The following is a 16,532-nucleotide window of genomic DNA, read 5'->3' on the forward strand; positions in this document are numbered from 1 at the left end:
TACAGGCTTGAGCCACCGCGCCCGGCCCAGGCTGACTTTTTCTTTTCTTTCCTATCTTTTTAGAACGTCTGAGATGTATGTCACAATGGATGGCCAGATAAATTGCTCTGGTGAGGCTTAATTTTTTGGATAATTACCCGGCCTCCATTGGTCACCCAGTGTGGATGCCTCACCACCACATTGTGGAAGAATGATTGTGTGTGTTGAGGTTGTGAGCCCAGAAAAGGGAGAAGAGCAAGGCCTCCAAGTTCTCGCTCCAGAAATTCAAGGTCATTGGACCAGCTTCTCAACCCAGCATTTCTTGTCTTGCCACCTGGGAAGCAATGGCTGTCACACTTTGACAGGGTTAGTGCAGCGGGAATGACGGAAACAAGCCCATGGTTGCCTTCTTTCTTGGCAAAAATCACCTTGGCATAAATGCTTTTTCTTTCAATATGGCCGGATATAAAGGGCTGGGCAACCCTGGCCCCGTGTGTGGGAGAAACTGGCTGGATGTGAAGAATGGGGAGGACAGAGAGGCCAGCTGCAAGGTCATGAGGGCTGGCAGACGCCTATGTGGAGGGCACTGTCTGAACTCTATACAGAGGACTGACCTTCTCCTTGGCGACAGAATGTTCTAGCATCATACTGGAGCCTCCCACTGCCCTTGGACAGGCTGCACCTGAGCTCAGTTCCTCCTGGAGCCCAGCCATTCATTCCCAGCCCTCAAGACCAGCCATCACCAAAGGCCTACTCTTCCTAGAAAGTTGTCACTAGAATTTTTTGGAAGGCCTAATCCTTTCTTGGGATATGGGAGGGCTGAGTATCTCCATAAACACTGGCTTAATACCTGCATCTGTTTTTCATATTTAGGATTATAGACCCATTCAAGTTGGCGATGAATGGTTATTGCAGCATTTTGGGGAACTCATTTCTTATCCCCTTGTGTCCCAAGTGCCTCTTCCCCATTTCACTGGTTGGGATCTGCCCTGGCCCTGAGGACCAGGAAAGGGCCTGAGAGCTGGAGGAGGCTGAGGGAGGCCCCCAGAGGGGCCCTAGCTGGAGTCATGCTCTGGGCAGTCTGGAGAGTGATTTGGGATGAGCATAGCTGGGAGCTGGAGCCCTGGACAGGCTCGAGGACCTGCACCCAGGAACCTCTGGAGTTCGAGGGTGGGTACCTGGTGCTGGGTGGGGGTGGCTGCATGTACGTGTGAGTGTATGCGCATGTGTGCTCATACACATAGACTTGTGAGTGTGTGGAGGTTTGTGCATGTGTGCACGTGTATGAGTGTATGAATGTGTGCATGCGGGTGTGAGTTGCAACTCCACAGGGAGGTACAGCTTCAGCTTCACAGAGCCCCTCTGTCAGGAGCCTTCTCTCCCAGTGTGCCACCATGGGATGCTCTGAAATGGGGTTCTCTGTGCCTCTCGTGCCTTGCGTGCTCTCGGAGGAGCTGCTCCATGGCTACTCGCCATGTGCACAGATGTATGTCAGTCATGGTGCTTTCATCTAAGCGGGGACAGTTCAGAAAGGAAATGCCCTGGCTGCCCCTGCCGCCCCCCATCAGCTTCTCTTAGTGGCCTCAGCCACCTGGTGCTAGCTTCTGGGCAACCTGAACTAGTCCTTGTGGCCCTTCCAGGCTGCCCAGCCCCTTGGCCTTGCCACCCCTCTGAAAGGTCCCTTTGGGAACCCCTTGCCTGCCCGTTTCTATTTTTCTTCTCACTGGTTCTAAGACCACACCCCAGCAAGCTGGCTGCACACCCGGACCTGGCACAGCTGGTCCTGCCCATTGGCACAGCAGCCCCCTGTGCCTCGACCCGGCTGGCCTTCTTCCTCCCTAAAAAATTTCCATGGCTGCGCCATGTTAGAGCCACTCCGTTACGAACACCCTTCATGTTCTCACTGCTTGCCCACTGTCGCGCTTGTCTGGCAAAGCTGGCCCTGGTGTCACTCAGCTCTGCCCCTTCTGGGCTGTCCCATGCAGCTGCACCATGGCGGGAAACAGCTGCCCCATCTCAGGAAATATTGACAGCACATGTCCCCCATCAGTCCACTCCTGCCCTTCGGATACCAGCACCCCTTCTGCCACCCCTTGCCTCCCCTGACACTTGGATACACTGGGGTCAAAGTTCCCCTGCCCCCAGCACCAGTGCTTCTTCCTCTTTTCGCCTGAGCCAGCTCCCTCCCAGGACTCCTCCAACCACACTGGCCTCCTTTCTTGGGTATCTCAATGTGGGCACTGCCCTGGGCTGGACCCATCTCCAGAGCAGCCCCCACACTCAGTTCCAGCGACAAATGCCACCAAATTCTGATCAATGTAAATCTTTTTCTTTGGCACATTTGGATGCTAAACAGACGTTTCATGCTTAATGTGGCGCATCATATATGGTGAGGAACTGGCTTATGCAACTGTGGGGGTGCTGGTTAGGCAAGTCTGAAATCCAGGGCAGATGGGAGACTGGAAACTCTCAGGCTGGAGCTGACATTGAGTCCACAGGAGGAATCTCTCCTTCCTCAGGGAAGTTTCTCTGTCACTCTCAGGGCCTTCAGCTGTTGACAGGAGGCCCACCCAGATGTTTGAGGACAATCTCCTTTACTCAGAGTCACCCGGAGCGACCACATGCCCTCCTAGCAACTCCTAGAGTAGAGTTTGGCTGAGTAACAGGGTTCTGTGTCCAGGCCCTGTGGACTCATAAACGGCAGAGCCATTTGATTTCCTCCTTCAGTGTCCGTCTCACCAGACTCTTTTTCCACTCTCAGTCATTCTCTCTCCAGCGGCTTGTTGGATCTTTTAGAAATAGAAATCAGAGCAGTCATTCCTTCCCTGGCTGAAACTTCCCAGTGCCTCCCCAAGGTACCAGGAGTCAGCTGGGCTGAGCCTGTACTCTGGGCCACACTGCACCTGCTGACTCAGCTAGCCCTGATGGTTTGGGGTTTCCCTTCCCTGCTGCTGTCTGAGTCAGTGTCGGGAGTGAGCATGTGTCACCCACCAAGGACCCTGCCTCTTGGCTCCCTCTAGTCACACCTGTTCAGACTTGCCTGTTTTGGGGCTTGCCTGTTTTGGGGCTCCCTGTTTAGCAGGGAGGGGGTTGTGGCTGAGGGAGGAAGGCTCTGACCCAACGCAAGCTGCTGGTGGGCCAAGCTCTCAAGCTGAACAGACCTGCCTGGCTCCTCTCTGGCAGTTGGAACCTCACCAGACCCCACATCCTTTCTGCCCTTGAATTGCAAAGATTCCCCTGGGGACCTTCTGGAAGTGTCTGTAAAGCACCCCCTCCCCCGCATGGATAGCCCCATCCTGGGCCCCGTGCTCTCCTGCACTGATCGCCTGGCTGGTATCAGTCAGTGGCTGCCTTGCAGGGAGGCAGTTAAAAGGCTCAAGGGAGCCTGAAGTTTTTCTTTTGAAGCAGCTCTTCCTGCCTTCCCCCTGTGGTCTCGATTTGTTCTCTGGCTCCACGTAAGGGCACCTTCCGGGTCTCAGCAGAGCCTCAGCAAGTGCTGTTGGTGCCGTAAGGGACCCTCACCCACTAGGGAACCTTCTGGGTCTCAGCAGAGCCTCAGCAAGTGGTGTTGGTGCCATAAGCGACCCTCACCTCCTGCATCAGCCAGTGTCTCCCAGCCTGTCTGTGAATGTTGGCGGCTTGGGATTGTGGAGTCCTAGGTAGGGAGAAGGAGTCAGGCTGGCAGGACCAAGGGCAAGCAAAAAGAGAAAGCAGATAAGCTATAGATCTGACTTTCTTCATGGTCCAGGACACGCAGGTCTCCTGCTCAGGTAACTCATGATCTTCCTGTGCCGAGCTACATCCAGACACCTACAGGTTAGCTCCCGGCTGCCTTGGCGTTACCAGTTCTGCATGTCGCCCTCTGCAGCCTAAGAAACACCCTATAAAATCCCCAGGAAGCCTTTGTTTCTTTACAGTTGGCTCCTCTTCTGCTGATTCTGCGCATTGCAACCTTGCAACGCATTTTCATACTTTCTCTCATAAATCTGCCTTTCTTTGCCTACGACTGTCTTGGTAAATTCTTTTACCCCAGCACCACCGGCCCAGATTGTTGCTGCTCACCCACCACAGGGATGTTACCTGATGTTGCAGATCAGTGGCTGCAGGGGCAGAGGAGCCTAGAAGCCCTGTTGCTCTCTCAGAGATTCGCAACAGGCACCAATTAAAGGCTGAGAAATCCACAGCAGAGACGCCTGCTTACTCTGCTTGGCCCAGCATTTCCCAGGCCTGTCTGACCATTGGGCCACCCTAGTCCAGCCCCTTCTAGTCCGTGGAGCATGAGTTGGGAATCACTGATCAAGACCAGACTTTCAATTTGCAGGAAATGTAAAGGAGACAGAGGTGCCAGAGGTTCAGGGACTCCCCAAGGCTTGTATAAAAGTCAAGAGTGACATCGGCCAGGGGACAGTGTGCAGTGGCAAGGAAGGCATCCACAGGGTGTCCCAAGGAGGTCATGCCAGCCAGTATGAAGATGCAGGGCAGATGGCAAGCTTTTGTGCCCAGGGGACAGTATAGGGCTGAAAAGGGACAGTATGATGTGCAGCTGTGGATCTAAGACTCACTGGTGAGAGGAACTTCCACCTCATCCTGTCTGTTCTTGGAGAATTCTCACTGTTTAAAGTTCTCAGCACGGAGTTGAAAACACCTTTGTCTAACTCTTCCCCAGTCATCCTGGCCATGTCTTCTGGAGTTGCAGAGACAGTTTTGGTCCCTCTCACACCTGGCAGATTCTTGAGCATCTGAAGATGGCTTTCCTCTCCCCTCCTTCTCACCAGCAGCAACGGCGCTTCACGGAAGACACTAGGGAAGACAGCCCTGGAAGAGTGACTCCTCGAGAATAATTGCCACCTGGAGGGAGTGCTGTCCTGAGGCCCTAGCTCTGACCCACAGCGGGGTCTGGTCCATAGGAAAGAAAAGCCACCTCACCTACTTTCCCCGCACACCCCTGGGCCGGGCAGAGGGCAGGAGATCCTTGGCAGGACTTTGCATTTGAGCTGGGGACTTGCCTGGGCTCTTCTCTTGTATGTGCACGAGCAGGATGTCACCACCAGACTGTACCCACCTACCTCCAGAGGGGCCTCCTCTGGGGCACACATTCAGAATGATGCTTGTCAGGGGGGCCTCTCCTGCCAGACACCTCTGTCCCTGGGAGGCTTCTTTTACCAGGCATCTCTGTCCCTGGGGGGCCTCTCCTGCTGGACACTGCTGTTCTTCGGGGGCCTCACCTGCCGGACACCTCTGTTCCTGGGGCCTCACCTGCTGGGCTCTGCTGTTCATGGGGGTCCTTGCCTGGGAGTCTGAGCATCTCACGAGTCTAGTTTTCCTTCTGTTGAGGCCAGTGGGGTAGGTAGAGGGTGGGCCCATCCAGGTGTTCCTCCCAGGGTTGGGAAAGAACAGAGAAGCCTGGGGAGGGGCCTCCCTGCCAAGCTCAGGGCCCTACCAGCCACCCACTGCTGTGCCAGGGCCAGGACGTTTCCTGGGCTCAGGAAGCTGACCTGAACAGTAATGCTGCACCCGCAGAGTGGGTCAGAGCGTTTCATCATGGAGCTTCACCACGTGTTTCTGAGACGGGCTGGAGAAAAGGAGATGAGCATTAGGAATGGTTGCCACATCTATAACTCAGAGTGGGATCCAAGAGAAAGGACTTCCTTTTTCCTGCCTCTGCTTTTGCATCTGCCTACTCCATGGGCACAGGGGAGGCTGCTGGCCTGGGTTCCAGGTGTTTATTAGGAACAAGGGGTCACACAGGCTAGGTTACACCCTGAAACCTCCCTCTGGCTCTCAGGTGTGATGCTGCGTCTGCGACCAGGAACTCGGGGATGAGGGGCAGAGTGGGAGCCTCCTGATGCCCCAGGCTTCCAGCACTGAGCATGGAGCACAGCCTCACCCCTCGGGCTCCTGGAAGCCTTTCCCATTCTGGGCACAACATGAATTCCTCTCTGGGTAATTCAGCAGTGAAAGGCATCTGCTCTTCATTGAAGGTAGCTGTGCACAAACCTCAAGGCTGAAGAGTCTAAGGTGTCTTGTGAGCACAGGGTCAGCTCACAGCAGTTGGGAGACGATCCCTCGGGCTGGCTGGGGGAGACCTCAGTGTGAAAGACACAGCCCAGAGCGGACGCCGTCTCGTAGCAGGGCTTTTTAAGGAATCAGAGAGACCGATGGGGTACAGAAGGGTGTTTATGCTTCAGGTGCACTGGCCCAGTCAGGTTAACATCCAAAGGGCTGAGCCCTGAACACAGAGTTAAGTTTCCTTTTAAGCATCTCATGGGGTGGGGGGAGATCTGTACAGGGGGAAGCATGTTACACAAATGAGAAACAAAGACAGTTATTTAATTAATTGAGACATGCATTATGTCATTTCTTACTTTTTAAGGAGAAACATGTTTTGCGACTCGAGTTTATCTGTGACCTCGCAGCTGCACAGCTAGGGAATCAGGGTCTCCACACTGCCTGGGAAAGGGAGAGAGAAGGCTCGCTAGCCACAGAAAAACAGGCCGTTAATTTGTAAAGACTCCAGCTCTTTCTCTTCCTCAGGGGGAATCGGGTTTTCTTACATACAGCTGAGTTTCTGCTTACACGTTCTTTAATTTCTCTTCAGTCCTGTTCCAGTCTCACAGGGGCGTTTTAAAGTAAAAGAGCCAGGTGACTGCTGTCTCAGCAGTGGGGACCTCGCCACACGTGCTCTGTGAGGGCAGGACCGGCTGTCCTTTAGCCTGGCACAGCAAAGAGTGGTCCAGGGTGGCGCAGTGCCAGGGTGCCATTGTCGCCGTCTCTCAGCCTGCACAGGGAGTGGGGGTGGTGGAGCCGGGCTGTCTTGGGGGGTGCTTGCCTCTGGCGTTGTCTTCTGCCCTGGCCTGTCTAGATGGGATGAGTCATGGTCTTCCAGAGAGAGCCTTGCCTGCCCTTGTGTGTTGTTTTGAATGGCCTTGCCTGTGTGCCTCGGGGGCCTGTGGTGGCTGTGGGGCATCACTGGTGCGCTCCTATCTCGTACAGATGCTGCAGCACTGAGTTACTTGGCTGAGAGGGAGGGAGGGACAGTGGGTCCGCAAGCAGCTGTTCTGACGCCGCTGCCGCCCGGGGCTTCTGCACCCACGGGGCCGTTCTTGGTGTTTCAGTTCACTTGTTCCTTGAGGCTGCACTGTCCTGCTGGTCACATGCCTGTGAGAACAGGGCTGGCCCATCCTGGCTCTGACCTTCGAGTGCCAGTCCAGAGCCTGTGTCATCACAGGCCACATGTGTGACTTGCCGACTGCGCCTATGAGGGGCCACTTGGCTGGCCTGGCCTTGTGGTCACCATAGTCTGGTCGGCTCTGCCCCTACCCAACGCTCTGTCCTCCTGAGCCTGGGCTTTGGTGCACACTGGCCTCGTGAGTGCTGGGTACCTCAGTCCACTTTGGGCCACTGAAGAATCCTGCCCTTTGGGTCCAGCTTGCATTTGTTCAGTTTGTTTTGGGGTACCCCTTGAGGCCCCTCCCTGCCTTGTGAGATCAATGACTCCCCACAGAGGTGTCCTTTGTGGTTGCCATTTGCACAGACGGGTCCCTTGGAGCTTGCGGTGTGTCCTAAGTCACGAGCGGAAGGCAGGGCCTCTCCCCAGTGGTGCTTTTCTGGGAAGAGTTTCTCCCACGAAGGAAGAGCCTGCACACTTGGCGGCAGCGGGGCAGACCCGGGCTGCCTTTCCCCAGAGCAGGGCACCAAGCGAATAGCCACGGACCTACAGCAGCGAGGTGGCTTCAGCAAGACCCAAGAGCGGCAGCCAAAGACGAAAGGGTTGGTACAGTCTGAAAGTTTGCAAGCTAAGAACACATGCTTACCAAAACCACCTGAAAGAAATTTAAGTAAAACATCCTACCAATCAGTAAGAAAAAGACCTACAACCCAATGGAGAAACACACGTATGCGACTAGCAGGCATTTCTCAGTGACTTGGCTGGCAAACATGGAAAGAGATGGTCAACCTCTTTCGTCTCCAGGGGCACGCAAATCTGGATGGTAAGGAGACCACTGTGCACCCACCAGATTGGCCGAGCCTCGGAAGTGCAACCTGTGGAGCCTGAGCAGGATGTGGCTTTACCAGTGCTGCTGGGAGAGCAGCAGTCTGAATATTTGGGAAACCCGTTTGGCGCTGTGTGTGGTGTTGAACATCACGTGCCCTTTCTACAGCAGGTGTCCTCCAGGCACCCCCGGGAGAAGCTCAGGCATGTGCTCACATCTCAGGGCAGCTCTTTTGGGAGCAGCCCCAACCAGACACAGCCCAGCGCCATCCCAGAGTTAAGGAGCACATCATGGCGCGCTGCACACTGAAACCCTACATGGCTCTGGCCTTGGTGAGCGAAGGCCACAGCGACAGCACCAGATAGCATAAGACTGAGTGAAAATGACAAGTCCTGAAGACTGTGTGACTCTGTCCCATACGGCTTAGAAACAAGCACAACAAGCCGTGTGTTTTTCGGCAAGTGTGTATATATGTGGTAAAACTTTTAAGAAAAAGGAGAAGGAGAAAACTCCAGATGAAGGTTGCCAGGCAGGGTGGGAATGGGAGGGAAAGAAGCATGTTGATTGCTTTCTCTGCTGTCCACTTCTTGGAGGGGGATAGGTTCACAAGTGCTTATCACGTTATTAAAATGAATGAATGAAAATACAAGGGAGCCTTACATGAACAAATGGTGAACCAAGGATGGCATCGGTTCACTTGAGCCCCAGGATCCCGAGAGAAATGCAGTGAGGACTCGCAGGTCCATCCCGAAGAAACAGCCACAGTGTGTTCCTTTGCGGTTTCCCATTATCCGCCATGGCAGGGCAGAAGTACAGAGGGCCCTGCCACGTGGGGACCCACAGCCTCTATCTCTACTGCTCCCCCTCATCTGCGAGCACGGGGCTTGTAAAGTCAGGGCCTGTCCTCTGCCCTCCCCCAGAATGACTGACGCGTGTGAACGAATGCCTGGTTCTGGTAGGGGCTGCTTGCTGGGCCTAGGTTCTGAGTGTCTCCACCCTGTGTGCCTGCAGGAGGCTTCAGTGGATTATTGCTTTCTGTCCTCAGAGCAACTGGGTGAGGGCACGGTCGCCGTGTCCCGAGACAGATAGGGAGACGGAGGCTGGGTGAGCTCCAGGGCAGGCGGGCAGATGGGGGAGCCCCTGTGATGTGGGCGCTGGCAGGCTGAGGACCACCTCGTGGCAGGCAGCACCCCTCCTTCCTTGGTTTCTCTGCAGTGGAGGCCCTCAGTCCTCCTGCAGCCTCCACCACTCCTCATACTGCAGCCAGAGAACTGTGCAGGCCTTCAAAAGCCCGAGCGAGTCTCCTCTGCAGCCAGTGGGGGTTCTGGGTGACGCAGGTTCTGCAGGCTCTGGGCCTGTTCTCTCTGGAAGGTTCCAGGACAGAGGACAGGATCCAGGAGGGGAGGGGAGACTTGTCCGGTTTTGTGGCTGGGGAATGTGAAGCACAGCAGGGTGGTGGTGTTCCCCCAGGGCCCAGGCTGCTGGGAGGCTCATGATTCTTGTCTCTGCTCCCTGCTGGTTCTGGGAACAAAGGAAACTGGGGAAGCTGGGCGTTTCCTAGAGAAATTTCTTTAGAAACCCAGATCGGGTGTTGGATGTAAACCTGGGGGAGTCTGCCTGGTCTCCTGGGCTGTGACCTTGTGGAGCAAAGGTGGCAGGAAGTGGAAGCAGAGGCAGGCGGCCCGAGGTGCAGAGTGGGCCAGCGGGGTCCTGCTGCCCCTACTGTCCCCAGGAACCACTGCCTGGGGGCAGCTTCTGTCAACACCCCAGGCCAGAGGCCAAGGCCTCCTTACCGTAAACCTACCGTAATCACAGTGTGGTGTTGAAATTAGGATAGACAGTGTATCAGTGGAACAGAATGAGTTCACAAATAGACCCACAAATACAGACACACATTTCCAACAAAGATTCAAAGATGATTCAGTGGAAAAGGGAAGTCTTTTTAACAATGGAGCAGAGACAATTCACTGGCACAAAAATGGAACTGCATACTTTTTCACTACATACAGAACCTTAACTCAACAGATCATAGACCCACATATGTGATCTAACACTATTAAATTTCTGGAAGAAAACAAAATTTTTGTAAACTTGAGTTAGGAAAAGATTTCAGTACATTGCTGTCAGAGGACGTTTGCAGAGAGCTCTGTTCACTGCAGGGGGAGCTGCAGGTCTGCACTGCTTTGTTCTCTTGGGGCAACCACCCAGGCCCCCTCTGCTCTTAGGGGAAGCTGCCACCCTGGCCTTCGGGGCTGACTGGAGGCACATATCACTGCTTTGCATCCTGTCCACCTGTGCCCAGCTTTACACACCTGCAGCAGGGGCTGCGAGGGGCGAGACGCCAGCTCAGGGCTGTGTGACCAGCAGGTGGATTTAGATCCTCATCTGTTTATGCCAGCGCCTGCCCCTGGCTGCTGCCCACCCCCTCGCCTTCTCCGGCTCTTGCTTAAGAGGCCAGAGTCTGACTCCACGGAGGGCACAGCACATTCCTGAGTGCCATGCTCACTTGGCATCTCTGAGCTACATTTTCTGCAGCTCGAAAAGGAGGTGTGAGGGATGTGTCCTTTTCCAGCAGCTAGCGCTTTGGAACGCACCACACATCTTCCTCTTTGCTTGTAGATGTGACTCTTTAGAAAAACAAGGTAGCATTCCCCAGAGCAGGATCCTTGGAGAGAGTGGGAGGGGGTGATGGCACTTGTTGGACATGGCCATTCATAAGCATAGGTCATGGAAGGGGACAGCAGCCAGGATGGAAAATTAAAGCCCACATCCCTGGGAAGGCGAGCCAGGAGGTCTCACAGCTGCTCCACCTGCAGCAGGCACCGGTCTTCACAGTGTCCACAGAGCCTTGGCCTGGGAGCTAACGACTCCCCTGTAGCCCTGGAGCTTGCTATAGTGGGGAGCACCACAGACCCCAAACTTCCTGATTGCTCTCGGTACAGACGAAATGCGCACGAGTCTTCCAGTGGACATGTGGGTAATTTAGGCAGGAAGCATTGTGAACGAAGACAAAGAGGATTTTGGTTACATGTTTTCTTTGTCCAGCGTGGCTACCTAAGGTGACCACGAGTTCTCGTTCAGCTGGCTGAATCACTGCAGGCAAGGGGAAGGACAACACCCTTTGCAAACACGTCCTCTTTTGGCCTTGGGAGGCAGCATGGGAGTGTCTGCTGAGCTGCCGTGGCCTGTTGCGGGAGGGGCTGGTTGTTGAGCCTCAGTCCCCTGCCCTTGCTGTGCAGCCTGCCCGGGGCTCACCAGGGTTCCTGTGACGGCTGTCTGTGTTCCTCAGAGCTCCGCGTGAGACCCCAGAAGCAGAGTAAAGAGCCCCAGGGCTGTACGTGGGCAGCAAGGAATGAAATGCTGAGTCCTCAGGGGCAGTTTGAAGATAGAGGGATAGAGGCCAGTCCAGGTGGAAGGATAGAGAATGGTCTTCCAATAGCAATGTGTTCTGAATATTTTGAAACATAGTTAGGTTACCTTGGTGAATTCCCCTGTTTTCTCCAGAGCACTTCTCAATCTGAAGTTACATATTTACTTGGGAATTTACTTACTTGTTAATGGATCGAACTGTATCCCCTTGATACTGAATTCCTAACCCGCAGTGCCTGTAAGTGTGACCTTGTTTAGAAAGAGGGTCTTTACCGATGTAACCAGGTTAAGTTGAGGTCAGACTCAAGTAGATTGATGTTCGTGATCAAAAGGGGAAGTTGGACATGGAGACACGTGGAGAAGACACAAGACGTGTGAAATGGAGGCAGAGATCAGGGTGATGCTTCTAGAAACCAAGGAATGCCAAGGGTTGCCAGCAGCAAGAAGCTGGAGGCTGGGGTAGCTTCCTCCTCACAGCCACAGGGGGAACCAGCTCTGCCAACACCTTGACCTTGGGTTTTCCGACCTCCCAAACTGCAAGACAGATCCATCCCTGCTGTTTGGGCCACCTGATCTGGGGTGCTTTGTTATGGCAGCCCCAGCAGATGCAACACTACATCACTACCCGCCTCTCCTCTGGACTGGGGACACCATGCAGGTGGCAGCCACATCCACCCGTCACCAGGCACTCAGGGGTGACTCCAGAGGTTTGCAGACTGGACAGACACAGGACCCTCCGTCCAGCCTCCTGCGGATTAGACGCCTCTCAGTGATGCCTCTGCACCTGGGTTGGTGAGGGGGTTGTGCTCTCTGTGTGGGGCTGGTGGGGAGCAGGCTGTCGGCTCAGGCAGCCTGCGCTAGCACCGGGGTTTCATGTGCTGAAGGTGGTCCTCTACTGAGAATGACCTGACATCCAGGGGTGGTCTCTAACTTCCGGGAGCAGCACTGCCACACTCCTGCCCTTCATGGTGGGGGCGGGGAGCTGGCGTGGGAGTCATCTTAAAGGCCCTTTGAGCCCCTGCTCCTCTGCATGTGTGTGCAGGCGTGTGCTGGGCACAAGGGGTGGGGCAGTTGTTTCCTGAGCCAGAATGTGTGTGGCCCACGCTCCCTCCACTCCAGCTGCATTGAGTTTCCGTCAAGCTTGCTTTTCAAGGTGGCATCCACCCCGGAACTCCTTGCCATGCCTTCTAGGCTGCTGCTGGGAGGCCATGCTGGGGTGGGGGTGGGATGGGGGTGCAGAGGCCCCTGTAGGTCAGTGGGGGTGCAGGGAAGGCTCCCTGACAGGAAAGAACACAGGCAGCACCCCCAGGGCCTTCTGTACCTGCCTTCACTGTAGCCCCATTCTGCCCACAGCAGAGGCTGAGAGAGGAATGGCTGTGCAAAGCCCTGATTTCACCGTGTCTGGCTTGCAAATGTGCCATCGATTTGAAAACCATTCCAGTGAAAACATGGTTAAACATTTCCTAGAGACGGGCTGCTCCTCACTCCCCAGCCTCCCCTTGGGGTCAGTGAATCCTTAAGCAGAATGAGGGCTGCCCATGCTCTACTGGGAAGAGCTGCGGTGATGGGGGCAGGCGGGGATCAGGTGTTACAGCTTTGGTTGTGTGGCTGGGAGTCTTCCTTAGCCATGCCCTCCTGAGACTCAGCCAGACAGTTGTAAAATGGCCATTTCAGGAAGGGCCTGGCTGTGGAATGAAGCTGAACTCTGAATGCAGGTGACAGCGCTCTGAGGGGCGCGCACAGGCACATGCGGAGTCTGGAAGCTTTGCCTGGTGGGGGAATCTAAGCCAGACAGTCGACCAGTTGCTGCGGCGGGGCGAGGGTCTGGAGCCCAGCACGGTGGTCTCATCAGTTGGCCCCACTCCCAGGCCGCAGGTAGATGGCCCAGGGCTGATGCTTTGAGTCATTGCCAGGCAGTGTGCAGCATGTCTCTGACCCCTCAGATGTGTCCGTAATTACTTGGCATGCCCTGTGGGCTTCAGTGTCAGGCTCTGCCATCTGGCCATGTTCTCCTTGAGCAGAGAGTGCCAGTTTTCATACACAGGCTGTGAGTCCAGACCAAAAGGGGTCCATGGCGAGGGACAGAGGCTGGCCTCCTTGACAGCTCACTTTGAAGATCCAAGTAGGCCACAGTCTCCGGCCTGACCATTAGGGCTTTGAAAACAGAAGGAAAACTCCACCCGTGGACCAAAGTTTTCCTGCTCTTTGAAAGGATCTTGGTTCCAGATTCCACCCTGGGGAGGTTCTGGAATCAGCCCATCCTAGAGGCATTCTGGGGAGGGGTGGGAAAGTCAATAAGCAGGGGTGGGTAATTTGTTCCCTGGAAGCTCCTATCTAGCCCCAGGGAACAGCCCCACTGGCCACCCCCAGGCTCCAGGACAAAGAGCAAAGGTGAATGGGTCCTCACTGCCTCTGGGCAGCAGAGAGAGGCTCAAGCTTGCATCCCCCCATGTGATAGAGGCTGCGGCTCCTGCAATGTACACACGGACATCCTTGCCTGGCCACTTAGAGGGTGGCCACCTGAGCCTACGACCTGCTCCCCACCAACCCCACCAGCACATGCCACTGTGCCTTGTGCTCAGAGAGCCCTGGGGCCCCCACCAGCCTCCCACACGCTCCAGCTGCCCTCGCTGGACCTGTGTGTGTTTCACTCCTCTCATTTGCGCAGTAGAGATGCTGCTCACGCCCTCCAGCAGGCTCACGGAGACTGTAAAGCTGAAGCGTGCTCACACTTAGCTCCTGGAACAGTGCCCAGCATACCCCTGGTGCAGTCCAAGTGTGGCCCGTGGAGGTGGAGTCTTTTGCCCAAGGTCATGGAACGGGCAGTAGTTGAAACCGAATTTGAACCCACAGCTGTCATGGCAGCAACTGCTTTCGGGTCTGCATGCTCTTATGGGAGAGCTCCAGTTTGGCCTCCGCCCTTTCCGCCCCCACTCAGCCTTTTGCAGGCCTCACATCCCTCCAAAGCCCCTGGTCTCGTGCCCTTCTTTATTCCAAATTCATGGACATCTCCTGTTCACATGCATGCAGGGACCGTGTCCCAGTAGCATTCATGCACATTGGCACTGACTGAGCCAGGCTGCGGTCCAGCTGCACGGCGGCAGCCTGCAAATGACTCACAGGTAGGCTCAGCCCTGCAGATGCCCTGGGTGGGCCTCAGGTACAACTTGGACAAGGTCTTCCAACTTCTGCTGGGGGCTTTTTGAGTCTCACCCAAATTCTCACTCTTCTCACTCTGAGCAGTGTCCCTGTTCTACCCTCGCCCCATTCTAACCGGGCTTGGGGAGGAGCGGGGAGGCTCCTCTCACAGGGCAGCTTTTGTCCCTCTCTTCTCCCACCCCAGAAGGTGCGCCTGGCACCGCCCATCCTGGCTTCCTTGGTTCTGAGCCTTCCGGGGACATAGACATGGGGCTGACTTTGTCTGGGCCATGGGAGCCCCAGGCCAGGCCGCATCCCTCTCCAGGCTGTGCAGCCGCCGTCCCTGCTCTCAGCCGTCAGTCACTACATGACAGATGAACAGCAGTTGGAGGCTCAGTGCCCAGGTACGGTGCCCTCTCTTATCCTCAGGGGATGCATTCCAAGACCCCCGGTGGATGCCTGAATCCGCAGATAGTATTGAACCCTAGATAGACCATGTTTTGTCCTGTACATGCATACATGTGATAAAGTTTAATTTATAAATTAGGCACAGTAAGAGACTAACAACAGTAGCTAATAATAGAACAATTAGAACAATAAGCCAGCATGACTCCTCTTCTGCGTTGGGCTGTTATTAAGTAGGATAAGGGTTACTTGAACTCAGGTGCTGTGATACCTCGAGACTTGGTCTGATCATCAGGGCAGCTGCAGCCGGGCACGGTGGCTCACACCTGTAATCCCAGCTCTTTAGGAGGCTGAGGTGGGCAGATCACTTGAGGCCAGGAGTTTGAGACCAGCCTGGCCAACATAGTGAAACCCCATCTCTACTAAAAACACAAAAATTATCTAGGTGTGGTGGTGCGCACGCCTGTAATCCCAGCTGCTCTGGAGGCTGAGGCAGGAGAATCACTTGAACCTGGGAGGCGGAGGTTGCAGTGAGCCGAGATTGTGCTACTGCACTCCAGCCTGGGTACAGAGCAAGACTCCGTCTCAAAAAAAAAAAAAAAAAAAAAAAAAAGACAGCTACAATGTGACTAGTGGGCAGGTCAAATAGACACTGTGGAGATGCTGGACAAGGGATGCTACACGTCCCGGGTAGGACAGAGCAGGATGGCAGGGATTTCATCACGCCACTCAGAATGGCGAGCAATAGAAAACTTGTAAATTGTTTATTTCTTGAATTTGTTACTTAATATTTTCAGACTGCAGTTGACTCAGGACACTGAACCACGGAAAGTGAAACCGTGGATAAGGGGGAACAACTGTGCTTCCCAAAGTCACAGTGTGCTTAGAGGGGGCCCTCCCACCCCATCCTCCCCTCAGACAGAGACTGGGTGTTGTGCGGGTTTCTACTGGGTCCTCTGGGAGGGCAGAGCCTGGGGTGAAGTAGCCCCCAGACTCCGTCCACCCCCTCCTGCCTCTGGAATGTAGCAGGGGGAGACAGGCCTCCAGTTCCATGAGTTCCTGCCCTGGACCTGCCCAGCACCCTCATGCCCACCCCCATTCTCACTTGGCCAGCACCCTGACCCCAGCATACTCACGCACATGCATGTTCCCTGTGCCTATGCTGTCCATGCACATACATCCTGAACCAGGCACACACATGCACACACATACACACACGTGTGTGTGTGCACTTGCACTGTGTTCACACCCTGTAAACACACCTGTGTGGATACGTGCATGCATAGACATGTTTCTGTACTCGAAGTGGGTTCTGAGACAGTTAACAGCAGGCATTCGGGTTCTTGGGCAGGAGCACTGCTGTGCTAAGGCTGGGAGGGCCTGGGTTCCTGCAGGCATTGCGGCCTTCCTTTTTCCAGACTCGCTCTAGGTCGCCCCTGCTGTTGACACCTGTGTCAGTGCAGACACAGCCCTCCCAGCTGGGCAGCCGAGTCTGAAGGCTGCCTGCGCGCTGGCCCTTCTATCTCTGCTCCAGCACATGGCTCCTCTGCAGAGCCACCTCTTCGTTGTCACCTGCTTCCTCCTGTTCCAGAAGCCACCCCTGAGCCACGGGAAGCTCCCAGCACCTGCTCTTTTACTTTCAATTTG

This window comes from Macaca fascicularis, chromosome 3, assembly GCF_037993035.2.
Source record: "Macaca fascicularis isolate 582-1 chromosome 3, T2T-MFA8v1.1".
In the NCBI taxonomy this organism is placed as follows: domain Eukaryota; kingdom Metazoa; phylum Chordata; class Mammalia; order Primates; family Cercopithecidae; genus Macaca; species Macaca fascicularis.